Source organism: Peromyscus eremicus, chromosome 4 (assembly GCF_949786415.1).
Source record: "Peromyscus eremicus chromosome 4, PerEre_H2_v1, whole genome shotgun sequence".
Taxonomy (NCBI): Eukaryota; Metazoa; Chordata; class Mammalia; order Rodentia; family Cricetidae; genus Peromyscus; species Peromyscus eremicus.
In genome coordinates, this window is record NC_081419.1 from 111415811 (window position 1) to 111432604 (window position 16794).

Here is a 16794-nt window from a genome sequence, read left to right on the forward strand (position 1 = left end):
GTAGTTTAATGTCGGGAAAGTATAGGAAGAAAATAGTGCAGACATAAAGTCCTCCACATTGATCTTAAAACACTCATGCCCTGTGTAATTTATATTTGCACCAACCAATTTAGCACTCCTCTGGGATAAATCACTTAATTAGAAAGAATTAAAAAAGCTGTTGTTTGATGTATATGTCTTCATTATTTTCAAGTGGCAGAATTGATTCCTCCATCCCCCTGTTATGAATTTGCCTCCATTTGTGAGACTAATGAAGCACCATTAAAGGGAATGGGAGGTCAGAGGTCAGCCTTTCTTTACATTTAATGTCCTCAAGCTGGTAGATTATTTATGAGGGTTATTAGGCCTTGGATAATGTTCCTGGGTTTTCAGAAGGGTTCTATGGCTGCGTAGTGATGAGATAGCGCACATCTCAGCCTCATGCACTTTGTCTCCAGATGTCAGCTGGAGAGAAGTTGAGCAGCAATGTGAATAATGGCTGTGATCATTGGCAGTAGTCAACACGGCCTTTATAATCTCAGATAGAGAGATTTGACCACTGTGGGCACAAAAGATTATTATTGCCTAATGTTATAATGGTCCCTTATGTTCATAAGAAGACACCATGAGAACTCACATTCTGCATTCCAAGATGTTTTTCCTTAGGATGTCATGTAAATATCAACCCAAAGCACAAAAGCATAGCTCTGGAGAAAGAAGCACAAAGTACAGCCTTACAAAAGATTTGAGTTTATGTTTCAAAAGTAGAATATCTGGATTCAGAATCAAACCTGTTTCCTACAATTCATGTGGGCCTGGGCTGGGTTCTTAATATCTTGCACTTCAGTTATTTCACCTGTAAAATGAGTCTTACAGACAGTGTTGAGAGTTCAACAATCAATTTCATGCACAATGGTGTAGAATGTTGCAGATATACATTGTGTTGTGTTATCACTTAGTGTTACAGAATTGAAATTCTACCATGGAGTTCCTTCCCGCTCTGTATCATTGCTTCTTTCCCAGGCTGGGTCAGTGGGCTAACTGGTTTATCTGCTTGCCTTTCCCTCAGTTCCAAGCTCTGCTGCCTGCTCTCTCTGGGCCCAGACAGGATTCCCACCACATCTTAGGGGAGTGATTTGTTGTAAGGCAGTTCTCATGAGGACGAGGAGTACAAAGCTGTGACATATTTCTAGTATCTATTCCACTGTTGGGAATAGTGGGTAGACCACAGATTCTGCCCTCAGATCAACCAGGTTTTTAATTCTTACTTGTTATTCCTAGCTATGGGACTTTGGGCAAGTTACATCCTCACTCAGAGCTATGAGTCACAAGTCTTCACCTACAAAATGAGCAGAATCCATAAAGCTGTAGTGAGAACTAAATGCACCAAAGTGCTTAGCATAATTCCTGGCTTGTAAGAAACTTTTAGTAACTGTCAGCTGTTCTTTCAGATACGTATATACATGAAACATAGAGCTGTTAGCCAATACCAAAGTTCCCACAAGGAAACAGACTAGTAGGTAAATTTGGATGTAAAAATCTGGATCCATGAATGGGGAGTTTATATCTGTAATGTCAGCATTGGATGAGTCCAGAGAATTGCAAGTTTCTGGCTAGCTTGGATGACATGGGACCAAACCAAACCAAACCAAACCAAAGCAAAACAAAACAAAATAAAACAAAAAAAAGAAAAACCAAAAACTAACCAACAACAACAACAACCTGCAAATGTACCACTTAGTCTCTAATCTGCACTTTGTGGTCAGAGTTGTTCTTGTCACTTAAGGACTCTCACTGCATTGTGCAAAAGCAATTGATACCTTTTGTCACTGCTGAAGCATGGAGTCTAGATAGTCCTGCCCTTCATTTGATCTACTTTTTCAGAAACCCATGAGTACATTCTCATTTCTTAGGTGAAGTGGTACTCATCACAACCAATAGTGGCCTGACACTTTCCTCAGACAGATGGCAGGGGCTGAGTCTTCACACATTCATCATTGCTACAATTGAAATCACATTTGGGTTTGAGGGAAAAGGTGGGTCTGAGCTCTTTCAGAAGGTTCAGTGTCTAGAACTCCTGAGTTAGGTGATGGCTAATTCCTGATAGCTGTGAGAGATGGGATAGGAGAGACTCTAGATATATTGTTAACTAACTAACTAACTAACTAACTAACTAACCACCTGAGTGTGCCTTAAAGTACTTTCTCCCATTATTCTATGACCAGGAGCTGAAGCAGTTTTTCTCTGAGGCATGCTATTTATTTCTGAGGTCCTGCTGGCCAGTGCTGGAAAGGTACTATTGAAAACATTACCAAACGTTTCACGTTGTACTGTGGCATACTGTAAGGGTCTCATTTTGTAGCACAAGAGTATTTGCCTAAACCATCTTAAGAGTGAAAGATTTGAGATGATGAGAGTTCAATCTCAGGGGACGAATTCCCTCCTAGATTTTGTTTTTAAGTTGCACTAGCTAAAATGTATTGCTTAATATGTAGCCGAGGAAGCACTTTATGATCAAACTTAATTTCCCAGCAACCTGAGAGGCCACTGCTTTTGCTGTTCCCACTTTACAGATAGGCAGTAATGCTCAAAAGGAGGAAGTCTCACCAAGTGTCATAGCTAAAAAAGAGTGAAGTAACCCCTAGAGTGATGTATACCGGGAGTAACCATATAGTGTATAAGTCTAAGGTGGTGGTTCTCAACCTTCCTCATGCTGTGACCCTTTAATACAGTTCAGTTCCTCATGTTGTAGTGACCACCAACCATAACATTATTTTCACTGTTACTTCATAACTGTAATTTTGCTTTTGTTATGAATCATAATGTAAATATTTTTTGGAGATAGAAGTTTACCAAGGGGGTCATGACCCACAGGTTGAAATCTGCTGGTCTACGGCATTTTGGAGGATGAAAGGGGGCTCTATTCAATATAATGCTAGGACAGTAATACTACAGGGTCACCTATGCAAGTGATGATGCAAGCTTTTAACCACCGCCTTGGTTAGCTCCTTTTTAGTGGTTAATCTCAATTGTTAACTTGATCAAACCTGAAATTACCAAGGATACAAGCCTCCAAACAAACCAGTGAGGGATTGTGCTCATTAAGTTGATTGAAACAGGAAAAGCCACATAAAATGTGGGCAGCACAATTTCTTAAGTTTGGGTCTGGACTGTATAAAACTAGAAAACTAGCAGAGTCTCTGCTTTCCAATTATGGCTGGGATGTGAGTAGCTTGTTCCTACTATGTGGAACTCTACCCTTGAACTGTAAGCCGAAATAAACCTTTTTTCCCCTTGAGTCCCTTTTGTCAGGGTATTTTATCACAGCAACAGGAAAATAAATCATCTCCCTATCTCCTTGTTCTCTTCTTCCGTGTAGCCTGTGTCCATCACCAACATGTCTTCACTGTCATACACAAAGATCTTTCCTGAAGTTAACATTATGTTTCAATGTTATATACTAGGCAGAACTAGAGGTTTCTCCTTGTACTGAATACCAATAAGACACATTGGTCACCAGCAGTCCTATTATAAGACACAATAGATAAACCTCTAAAGTTTCTCTGATGTACTCAGGAGCAGGGCTACTTCAGATCAATTTTAAGAGAAGAAGACGTGGGGAGATTCACCTGAATTTAAAATGGAGAAACAGAAACTCTAGGCCATGTAGGCAACAAAAGTCAGAACAGAAAGCATTCTGGTCATCTGCACAGGACCTATTCCAAGAAACCAGTAGACACGATTAGACTGGTTGTGCCAATGTTGATAAGCCACTGATCTAAGGTAAATAAGGAAAGAATGTTTGTTTTGCCCAGGGGCTTGGCCCTTTAGCATGGAGATGCCATTCATACTCTTCTTGAAATAAGCACAGATAACCCCAAATGGGTCATCTAGAACTTGTGCACTGATGGTCTACGTGAGGATTTTTGGTGCATGGTCCATTTTTGAAATATTCTAAAAGTTAGATAGCTTCCTAAGGACTGGCCTTAGATTTTTTTTTTTTTTTTTTTTTTTTTTTGCTGTTATCCCTTGTAAAGACTACCAGTCACACCTGATTGCCAAAAAAGGGATAAAATTGAGATATTTTGCTTGGTTGTTCTTTTATCTAAACAGTTCCAGCTTTAATTATATTTTGAGATTGTGAGCATGCAGTAATCAGAATATTTTATAGAAAGGCTGAAATTTTGACTACTTTGGATCCTGCCAGGAAGAGAACCATCTTTTTGTCTAGCATTTTTGTGTTCTGTATGCTACCTACCAGTTAGTTTCTTAGTAGTCACCTCGCTTATTTGATTAACTGATGTGGAAATTCCTGACTTGTGTTCAAATTATGGTGTGCTTGTGTGTGTGTGTGTGTATGTGTGTGTGTGTGTGTGTGTGTGTGTGTGTGTGTGTGTGTGGTGTGTTTATGTTTGGTGTGCATGTGTACACATTTGGCTGGAGGTTAGAGGTCAACCTTAGGTGTCATTCTTCAGGTGCCATCCACCTTGTGTATGTGTGTGTGTGCACACAGGAGCAGAGGGGTGTCTCTCAGCAGCCTGGAATTTGCAAAGTATTCTAGGCTAGCTGCTCTAGATATCTGCCTATTTCTGTCTTCCCAGTGTGTTGAGATTATAAGCATGTAAGACCATACCTCCATTTTTTAAATAATATAATTCTTTATTGATTCTTTAGGAATTTCACATTATGCACCCCAATCTCACTCACCTCCCCATCCTTCCATGTCTGCCCCTCACCACCATAGTGTCTGTTCTCCAAAAGGAGCCTCCAAAAAAGATTAAAAACAAAACAAAACAAAACAAAGCAAACAAACAAACAAACAAAAAACCCACCTTGTTTCTTCATCTTTTCCATCTCTCTAGCACCTCTTCATTTGTCCTAGTGGCACTGGGAGCTGTGGTGTGTCACACATCATACCTTTTTGTCCCATTAGCCACACCCACAAATGTTCATTGTAGTGAGTCAATGGTCTGGTTCAAGGCTTCTGGCGCACTATTTTCACTGGAGCTTCACTGAATCTACTCTTGGATATCCTACTGTTGCCCCAAGTCATGGAGGTCCTGCGGTTATCATTCTTGTGAGACTAGTCCCTTTACGCACTCCAGCAGGTCATAGATGGGGTAGATGTTAGAGAGGGCCAACCCAAGGCCCACGGTGTGGGTCTGGGTAGTAGCTGAGCTAGTCAATCTGGGCTGCTGGGACCAACCCCTTTAGGCAAGGTGTGGTGCCAGCTCTCCTAGGCTCATGCCATCAGGGTCAGCTCTCCTACACCTATGGTGAAGGGAGGGGCCAAACCAAACTCTCCTGAGTATGGGGGAACAGCTTTCCCATGAGGGACAGAAACAGCTCTCCTGTTGCAATGTTCAATAAGGGGCAGGGCCAGTGAAGGGGGGGGGGCTGGCACAGCATGGCCCTCAATTTCAACACACATGGGGCATGGAAATCAACACAGACCGCAACTGTAGCTGGACCATGGCCCTTGGCTGCAGACATGGCCCTTGGCTGCAGCTCTGGGCCAGAAGTCACCATGGTCCTGATGGTAGCTCAGGCCACCCAGATCAGTATGACCCCAGCAGCATCCTGACCTTCAGACACCAACATGGTCTCAGGTCATTCCTTGATTTTTTTATGAATGGATTCTAAGGACTGAACTCAGGTCCTTGTACTTGTGAGTTAAAGTTTACCAATTGAGCTATCTCTGCAGACCTTAGTTTTACTGAATGATAGCCCCAAAGGCTTTTGTATAGCCTATTGTTATAATTATTTCATTCTATATAATATTATTATTGTATGTTGTACATAATTCATAAAGTGAACGTAATATGTCTATTCAGGGTCTGGGACTTTCTATGTAGCCCCTATAGAGAAGTATGTGTGTATGTGTTTCTGTGTGTGTGTGTGTGTGTGTGTGTGTGTGTGTGTGTGTGTGTGTGTAACTACAGAATTAATAAAAAGAACTGAGTCCCTAAAAGATGATCTGATTTTGAGAAATCTTGCCCAGTTATTGGGCAAATCAAAACTCAATACCAAGTCCTCTCACCTTCAATCTAGCATGTCTTTCATAGTGCCAAGCTTTGTTCAGGTTCTCGATGTTCCTCTAAATCAAGGAGTTAGCAGTAACTTAGTCTGCATATGGACCTACCTGCTTGCTTGACACACACAGCGAGGTTTGCACTGCATCCTTTGTCTTTGGAAGGCTACAATCTACAGAGAACAGACATAGGGTCATGAAAGTGCCCCCTCTTTTTCTTTCTTTCTTTCTTTTTTTTTTTTTTTGTGTAGCCCAGGCTGGCCTTGAACTCGTGATCCTCCTGCCTCTGCCTCCTTCAGCAAATCCTACTGGCGTGCACCACCACAACCGGCTCCCCCTCTTTTTCTTGTTGCTCCTTCACCTCTTTCTATTCCTTATCTTCAACTCCTATTACTTCTTCCCCCTTTCTTCCATCTTTTGACCTTTTATCCTCTCATCCTCTTTTTTTCTTCCTCTTTAACCACTTTTAAGTCATATTACATTCAGCCAAAGACTACTACTTGAATAGTTTAGTAGAAATTAAAGAAAAAAAAAGACAGAAGCTTTTTGGGGAGGGACCCATTTCATTCCCATGACTAGGCAGTGTTGTCTTTGTTAAGAATTCTCTGGAAGCCTACAATGAGAAGAATTTGAATGACAGTAGTTTTTATTTAGGGAATTGAAGACATATCAGGAAGAGCATGAACAATCAAGGGAAGGCTGTGTCATCAAGTAAGGAACGGAAGGCAAGAGGAACTCCATGGGGCAGTGTGAAACATACAAGTTTGAGGTATCTTTCTCAACAAAGAAGGGTCCTAGGGAATTAACTCCTGACAGCAGTTGAGGGGTACCAGGTACCAGACATTAATTTCATGGGATTTCTAGTTTAGATTGTACATGTGCAAAATGGACTTCAGCATCCAGAGAAAGGCAAAACTCACATAAGATTACATGAAGAGGACAAAGCTAGACCCAATCCAGAGAGAAATGCTGATCTAGGAAAGAAGAGCATCAAATGTTCAATTCTATCCACAGGTTCATGTTGTGTTACTCTATTTTGCTATGGGGCATTTGTTGAGCACTGTATATGCATTAAGCTTGACACCAGGTGCCAGCTCTGAGTAGCTATCCCATCCTCTTAGTTAGAATTAACATTAAGGCCTTGAACCTCTGCTTCCTGCCTCCTCTCTTGGCCTTCAGGTGGGTAGGCATGTATGCTCTTGTTAATCATTTGCCTGGGCCTTGAACTCTTAGGTGAAACATTCAAAGTATGGAAAGAATTCTTCCAAGATTTGCCTTGCCTATTGGTCATCTACTCCTAAAAATGATTAAAGGGCCAGCTTAAATAAGCCGTCTATGTAGTTAGTCCTCAAAGGGATTCTTCTTACCAAATACATGAGAAACATTAAGTCCTTTTTGTTTGTTGTTGTTGAAGCAGGTTATGAGCTGTGGGTTATAGCTGAGTGGGATAAATAAAGGACTCAGGTTCCGTGGGATGCAGTCAAACCCCGATTCAACCAGCTCTTGGGCAGAAGTCAAGTTCTGCCCTCAGACGTAGGCAATAGAGGTTCCTGCATTTGGTCCTATGTTTTAACAGGCTATGTCTTCATTCTGCTTGAGAGTATCTCTTCCCCAAGGCAAGAGTCTACAGAGATGGAAGGACCTACCCATGTAGAACGCAAACTCTCCCTCTCAGATCATATATCTGGACAATAGACACTGCTAAAAATTTTACTGAGACATTTGTAGGAGTTGCAGGAATCTTTTCTTCTGGTTTATCTCCTAAGGGTGACTCCGCTGATCTGTGCACTTTTAGCCCAGAGGAGTAGCTCAGGGAAAGTTATTTGTAGAGTGGCAAGATGTGAACAAAGCTCAAGCAGGTAGCCTGAAATGTCTGCATTTTGCTCAGTCCCCTGTGGTGATGGAAAACCATCATGGTATAATGAAAAGGGTGGGAGCCTCTTTTATTTACTTGTCCTGGGCCCATAAATATTAGGATCTGGTCTATATCTAATAACAGTCAATTTATATACATGCCAAGCCTCAGTTTCTTCAACTTATTAAAAGAGATGATAGTTACAGCATTGCTGTTATAATTAAACACCATGTATGCAAAGGGGATGTTACCTGACAACATAGTTAACCCTTTAAAGGGATGCCGTTCTAGTACTATAATGTGCTTTAAAAAGACAGCCTGACTGTAGGAGTAGTGTAACATGTTACAAATCAATTTAAAATTTTTTCTACCAAGAATTAGATGAGAAATATCAGTGTGGCAATTGCTTTTATGTGGAATCCTAGGATATGAAGTTTTCTCATCTGTAAAAAAGACATGAAAAGGTGGCGTGCAAAAGGTGATGGATTCAAAGCTAGCAAACATTCTTAGCACACAGAACATTCTGTGAACATCACCACTGATAGACAGATATGACTAATGTGGCAAAAATGCACCAACATCCTTAATGTCTAATCCTTTCATTTCTACTTCTGGTGAAGAGAGGGGAAAAGGTTAGCACAGAGCTGAGTCATGGTGTTTGAGTGCATGTATTGTTTTCTGAGACAGGAGTTCTTCAGAGGGGTTAAACTGCAGCCATGCAGCATGGGAGATGGTTTGATTGCCCCTTATTAAAAAAAATAAATCATTTATATGATAAGCACACTTCTACAAAGGCAGAAACTGAGTTGTGTGAGGCAGGAGAAAAGGTGTTATGTGCTCTAAAAGTGTTTAATGAAAGAGGGGATGGCTGACACTTTGTCCCCACTAAGGCAACATATTAAACACTGGGTCAGCTCCCTTGGTTACACAAAATGATCAAGTTATGGGGCATTTTCCAGGGCCAGACAGCCCCATCGCAGATGTTTGTGGGTTTCAAGCTATTGGGAGAACATTGTCTCCAAAGAATCATCTTAAAAGATTTTTTATTTTTCTGACAGAGGCTGGATAATTTAATAGGTATATTTAAGGTGACAAGTGTTCTTTTGGTTCTTTTAGAAGTCTATCACAAAGTTCTTGCAATGAGCTGAGAATCAAGTAAATAAAACATATATATATATATATATATATAAATTATATATAATATATTACATATTCACATATATATATATATAAAATCACAATTAACTGAGTGACAGGCTGACTTGGAGTGGGGAAACAGAAATCTCATCAGGAGTATTGACAATAATAAATGTTCTTATGTGAAACCTTTTAGTAGTGACATTTTAAGTTGTAAGTTGGAGCTAGACCAAGAGCATCAGACACTTTCATATTCCAATTGCTGGGGATGAAATGATGCCTTAGGCTGCATTCACTAGGAGTAGAATCTGAGACAAGGATTAGACACACATGATTTATTGAGGAAGGTCTCAAGGAGAAAGTGAGTGCAAGAAGTAACTGTCTTTTCATAGCTGCCAGGAGCAGAAAATATAACCTTTTAGACAAGACTCCTGTATTTGGCTGAGGACAATTTTATATATAATAGGTTGATTACAAGACGCCTACAATACCTGAGTGATGGGTAAAACAGCCTACTAAAGAGAAGTGGAGTGGGGGACTGAGAATATCCACAGTAAGCATTGTGTTTCAAAATAAATAAATAAATTACCACTGTGATAAGTGAGTCTGGTGTCTGCATTTATATGTGAAGCCTATATTTAGCTCAGAAACTTGGGACTATGTTGATATAAGCGTGTTTCTGGGTCTCATATGCTGCAAACATGATTACATCTGTTTACATATGAACATATTTAGTCTAATGGTTAGTACTGGCAAGATTCCTGGCAGAGCAGGGGCCTTTCAAGATTGTCTAATGTCTACTTTGTTAGGAACTATGCACTCTGGAATGTCATTTGGCTAGCTATGTAGACTTTGGTACTACCACAGTTTGTTTCACCTCCCAGATGTGGAGTGCATCGACTGCTGTGCTGTCTTTGCAGTGGAAAGGTGGGTGATGATTTGCATTGAGCCTCTGGGGACAGAGTGTTGAAGAGAAGCCTCCATTACCTTTGTTAGATTTCAATGGAAGGAGAGGAAATCCTTTGTATGGGGTACTGATGATACCAGCAGCTCAGATCTTCTCTTAGCTGTCTCTCTTAGCTGTGTGGGTAGAACAGAACCAATATGAACAGAATCCCACGTTTATAAGTTATCAAGATTTGTAACTCAGGCCAGGCATGTTGGAGCATGTCTTTAATCTCAGCACTTGGGAGGCAGAGCAGGTGGATCTCTGAGTTCAAGGCCAGCCTGGTCTACATAGTGAGTCCCAGGACAGTCAGAGCTACACAGAGAAACCCTTTTTTGAATAAGCAAAATAAGTAATTAAGTAGATAGATAGACACATAGATAGATAGATAGATAGATAGATAGATAGATAGATAGATAGATAGATAGATAGATAGATAGATTTCAAACTACTGCTTAAACAGGAACAGTCCCTGCTTTTGATGACAGTTCTAGAAGTCTACAGCTTTTTAATTTGATAGCCAGTAGTGCCTTTGTATGCTAGAGTCAAGTGAATTAGCTATGGCATTTCCAGTCAACATGACAAGCTTTATGCCACAGATAAACAAAACTGGTACAAAATCTACCTTGCATTACATATGTCCATCTCTTGCAACGAGGCTGAAGTTATAAAGTCTTTGAAGGGAAATACCAAATCTATTTTTATTTCACTTTGGACATATAACTAAATTCAGGAAAAGAAATGAGATGTCAGTTTTCTATTCTTTAAAATATCTTATATGTGTGTATGGGGGTGAGGCTTGCGATCACACTGAGGCCTTTACATATGTTAAGCTAGTACTTAACATTGAACTGCATTCCCAGACAGAATCATATGTTTTAAATGGCTATCTGAGGCAAAAGTAAAAGCATTATCTGTGTAATATTATTGAAAGTATCAATGACTCTTCATGTTGAAATATTCTGTGTCCTAAGCATGTCTGACAAGCAGGAGACATAGAAGCCACGGAACTGTATAGAGCAACACATCTTTGAAAATGTAGTAATGATTCCTCCATTTTCTTGTGGTTTAAGCTTTTCTAGAACTTCAAAAAATTAGCTTAAGCCTTTGATTTTGGTTTATATTCTGTTGTTAGTTCTATTCAGGTCATAAGCATGGGCTTGTGAGCTGCTCTTGACAGTTGTTTATGTCCTAAAAATCAAAGTCATGTATAAGGCATGATTGTCTACTGTTGCTTCCATCCCAGAATACTCTGACCATGATTCTACACAATTTTAACTACTTTGCTGACAATACTGGTCAGTCTAGACCATTCAGTTATCCCATAGTAACGAAGTAGGAAGACCACTGGGTAGTATTCACAGCCTGCAACATTTTCTCAAACTCAAATAAATTGAGTGAGTTTCTTTTGTTGAGACACAATAGCAAGTCTGGTGGAAGCAGAAGTGTGAGTGTCTGGTCTGGCTCTTGCTGCTCTCTGGGCCATATCAGTGCCAAGGGAAGAATTGGGCTTGTCTTCTTGACAGTCAGGTACAGGTCAGATCACCCACTATGTGAGGATGGCCTTCTATGTTCAACCATCTTCCAATACTTGAGGGCACAGCAATGTTACCCAAGCTGGCCCTAGCCAGAACTGTCCAGGTGATAAATGGTTGTTATTTTACATGCAGTAAACTGAGTTGGTATAAGAAAAATTGTTATAGCCTTGAAAATTCTCTGGTACACATTTCTGAAGTAATTTTTTTAACTGATTACTTAAAGGATAAATACAATTTTATTTCCTGCTTCAGTATTTGAGTGGTGCAACATTTTTTTCAGGTAGGTTATTTCTTAGTGTTTAGCAAGACTGGTATCTGACTAGGAATGTAAGCTCCCATGAAGTTGGCAACTTTCTATGCACTACTTTCCTGAATCTCCATTCCCTGCACGCCAAAGGAACCTTAGCCTCCCTGGCCAGCACTGTCTATATATACTCCACCCCTGAGTAAAGGTTTCCTAGGGGATCATGATCATAACCATTATCACTCTGCTTATCAGGACTTGTTATAGCACTCACAGTGGGGGTGGGGATGGCTAGTAATGTGGCCTCATGAACAGCACCGGTCACTACAAAGCAAGCACATGACTGGTAGAATCCAGGGCTCCAGTGTGAGATTTAGGTCTAGTACAAAGGAAACACATTAGCTAAGGAATGATTGCGTGTCCTTGATCCATCGGAGGTGGGCCCTTACCTACCTGACACTAGTGTTGACTTGTTAAAGGGCACATTCCACCTGCAAGAGTCATCTGGGAAAGTCCGACCCTGGCCTGGCTCTGCCCTGACACACATCAACTGCTGAACAGTGGAAAGAAGCTTGCAGGCACAGGGGATGTTTTGACTTTTAAGCCACTGCTTCCAGACATCTACTTCTAAGATGGTTCCCCCTCCCAGCCCCCCCCCCCCATGAAAATGAGCCTCAGGGTATGAAAAACATGAAGAAGAGATTAGGAATCTGAACTTCTTCCCTCTTGGGTTCTGCTAGCTCTAGATATATGTATATGACCAAGGCACTGTGTTATGGAGGCTCTCCATTTTATCATTGGTAAAAAATGAGATGAGCCATGGCTTTCCTCAGGGAGTTTGAAATATATGAATCTTATTCAAAGGCCTAAATGAAAGATTCTTCCACAGAGCAGCACTCTAGCTTACTGAAGTCACCAGAGAATATTGTTAAAGTGAACATTCTCTTAGGAGCATTGGGACAGGGCCTGAAAACAGCATTTCTGTTGAGTTCCCTGATAATGCTGATGCTGCGAGTCCATGGGTCACACTTGGAATAGCAAGACCCCGCAGGGTGTGTCTTGTATGGTAATTTATACTAATTTCATAGAAAATAGAAGTGTTTATTGATAAACTAACTTGAGCAGAAGCTTGGAAAGCTCAAAGCACTTCAGTTTGTTGCTTCTGAAAGCTTAGAGTCTAACGATCCACAAGATGCCATTTCTCATAATTTAATAGGAGTTCATTGCAAAGCAAATGTATCTCAGCAGTTCCCTCTGGTTTTGTTGAGTGATTCCTAGGGAGAATCTTCTGCCATGCTGCAGTCATCTGAATGTACTTCTCAATATGATGTCCTTAAACATCCTTTAATGTCTCTTGCATATAAAACTCCCCGTATAGTAGGTGAAAGATCCAAGATTACCCAAACAATGTTCAAATGAAAGAAAACAGCTAGAGGGTCAAGAAGCTGTGGCCAAAGACCAAAGATCCAGGACCCAAAGGATCCATGATAATCAATTATCTGGTAAAATTCAACAATGATTGGTAAAATAAAGATAAGAACCAAACCAAACCAAACCAAACCAAAAAACAAAACAAAACACTCTGTTACGTGAGCATGCTTTGAATTGTAATTGAAAAGTATGGCCTGTACTAGGAGTTTAGATAGCATGCTAGCCTGATATGTTTTCTGCCGTTAAGTGATTGTGGTGCCAGTCATAAGAAACTCCAGCAAGTTCCCAAACACAATTCATGCCAGTTTTTGTTGCTCTGGTGTAATTTATTTAACAGTGGGAGTTAGAGACGTGAAAGAGAGTGCTTTCCCATCTTTCCTGAAGAAAAAGGAAAACATGGGAAGATAGACTATTGCTTTTTTTTCCAAGGGAAATTCCCCCAAGTCATTTGGTTTCCAAAACACCTAGCAGTGGTAATTTTTACCCACCCTCCTTAGCAAGATCTAGACAGGGGCTCTAGACTGAAGTGTTGGAAGGGTTCAGCAGTTACATAGTTGAGTGCCAAGCCTGGTGTAAGCCAGTAAGGATTAGTGGGGCAGTGACACAATGAAAAACTTGGATTCTTTCTATAGAGAGTAGGATTTATGAATCGCCCCTCCCCCAACTCTTCTCTAAAGATGTGTGAAATTTCTTAAATGCTGAAACTTATTATTGTGGTTTGAATACAAATATTGTCCATGGGTCATGTTTGAACACTTGGTCCTCAGCTGGTGGCACTAGTTTGGGGGACCCTGAAGTGGTGGAGCCTTGCTGGAGGAAGTGCATCACTGGGGACAAACTTGGAGTTTCTATAGTCCAATCCCACTTCCTGGCTGCTCTTTGTTTTTCAGATCAAGACACAACGTAAGCTGCTGCCTCTCATCCCTGACATGGTAACTCCCTTGCTGTGATGGACTGTAGTGCCTAGAACTATAAGCCAAAATAAACCTTCCCTCACTTTAGCTGCTTCCTGTCAGGTGTTGAGTCACAGAAAAGAGGAAAGTAGCTAATGCACTCAGCTTTTAAAGGAGAACATTTTATAGGCTCAGCAGCCATGTGCGTAGATGATATCTCAGTAAAGGTGACAGAGGTCAGAGGCCTAATTTTAGTGGTAGTTCTAGTCTTTGGTAAGTCGCCGTGTACTCTGAGATTCTGTATCTCAATCTACAGTTTAAAAATTCAGGCTTTGTTTATTTAGGTTAACATAAATTACTTTTTAATGTGGAGAAATAAGGTCAGTAAGTTATAGTCATCATATCTCACACTGTTGGATTACTATTAAGGTCAAAACAGTTTTCCTTAAAATATCTTTCTGAAAACTGACAGAGAGAAGGCACTCAGAAATTCTGGGCAATATTATAGATCTTTTGAGAAATTACAATAAATATATACATGCTTTAGGGTTTTCCCTAAATTTAAATAGTTTCAAGTGTTCAAAAAATAGGAAACTGAGGGGAAGGTATGAATGAATTGAGTCTTTGTTCAAAAAATACAAATAAGTGTATTTTTCTCACATTTATTAGTTTTTGAGAATTTTGTATGATGCATTTTAATAATATTTATCCCTGTCCCTCACTCTTCCCCCATCTAGTCCCCTTTCTATACCCACCCAACTTTGTGTCCTCTCTTTAGCTGTCTCTCTTGCATGCAGAATCTCTTTTAGAACATATTAAGTATAGCTTGTGCTACCCATGTACCATTGGGTGTGTGGTAGTCATCCAAAGGTAAGGTGATCAACCCACCAGGATCCCTAACCTTAAAGAAAACCGGCTTTTCCTCTCCAAGTAGCTACCGGCTGGTGATAGCTCCTTAGCTGTGTCTGGCCTGAGCCTGCACAGGTCTTGCACATATTCTCTCGACTGCTGTGGGTTAATGTGTGCACTTGCCCTGACACCAGAACCATGCACTGACAAATGGAATTTTGAGCAACTGTGCACAGGACACTGAAACATATCTCATTGGCCATTTTAGCCTCATTGCCTTCAAGATGGTAGGTACAATTGTCCTGTTTTAAAGGGGAAAAAGTTCAGTAGACTTTGCTTTCAAACAACTGACTTCTTCTTGACTTCTATAAACAGCACTTGTGAAGATTTCCTGTGACCTTTCAGGGTGTTTCCCTCTCCTAAACAGGGAACAACTCAAGGAAAGTTCAAACTGTTTTTCTGTTTCTATTTCATTCTCCACAAAACTTGCCCTGCTGTGGTTTTGACTGGAAGCTTTGTGACAGTAACACTCAGTCTGTGCTTTTTCCTCAATCTTAGATCCATGCCTTGCCCTCATTACCGCTGGGACCACTGTGCTTTCCCCAGCTGAGGGCCCATCACCTTGCCCTGAATTGCATTCCACAGATAGCAGAGCTCACCCAAATGCTCTGATTACTGACAGTCCTGGTTACCAATAAGCACCCCTTTTCATTTATCAGCCAATGTCAATTACTGTGGTTTTCTTTTGTTTATTCCTTCTTCTGTTAAGGCCCTTTGTGTCTGTAAAAGTCTTTAATTATTTCTCAAGGGCAAATAGTTGCATTTATTTGAATGGTTAAAACATGTCTGTGTGGTATAGCACAAAGAAGGGAACCCTAGAGGAAGGCATATTTATACTCTGGGACTGTCTTCCCCAGAGTTGGAGGAGAAGCACATATGTAAACTATGAAGACAAAGGTGAGCAAATGCTCTGAATTTTGATTGTTGATGACAGAAAGTCAACACCTTTCTTGGCTACACAGTTCTGCGTGGTTTTGGCATCTTTCACGTATTAATTCCATGTTCACTCCTCCATTTCCAAGATCCATTGTCCTTCATCATCACCTCATCATCATGGAAATCCACTGGGGAATTTTCTACCTTCAGATTCTTTGTTCTGGTGCAATCTTAGCTTTATTAGCTATAGAGTACTTCACACATCATTTTTTTTAACCTACTTCAAAAGCTTTTTAATCATCCTCTATTTCTTCTAGATAAAGAAATATAGAAGCCAAAATATGTCATAAGATCACCAAAGTGACTTTGGCAGCGGTTATCTTTTTTGAGAAAATCTCCATGCTGTTTAAAACGTCCATATATACAATGTATCCAGCTTGTCTGGTCCCCTCATCAGATAGCTCACCTGCTGGGTCCCTCATCAGATAACTCACCTTGCTGGGTCCCTCATCAGATAGCTCACCTGCTGGTCCCTCATCAGATAACTCACCTTGCTGGGTCCCTCATCAGATAGCTCACCTGGGCATTCTCACCATGCTGACCTTGGGTGCTCTCCCTGGGAGATCATCATCTTCTTTCTTCTCCATCATGCATTTTCATTTTCCATTGTTTAAATGGGTTTTCTTCATAAAAATTTTTTATGGTAACTCCCTCAGTATTTCTCACTATATTCCGAGTAGGTAATAGAGCATCGCTTTTGCCATACCTTATATGCAATATTTTCAGCCAATTATTTTGCTACCCAAGGCAAACCTAGGTTCTTGAATAAACCTTGCACCTTGCAAAAAAATTACTTCTTCTTTAGTATGAATTTTATTTTGAAGTAATTTCTGACTCATAAAAAATCTGCAAGAAAGACATGACAAAAGCTATTGTGTCCTTCACCTAGATATAT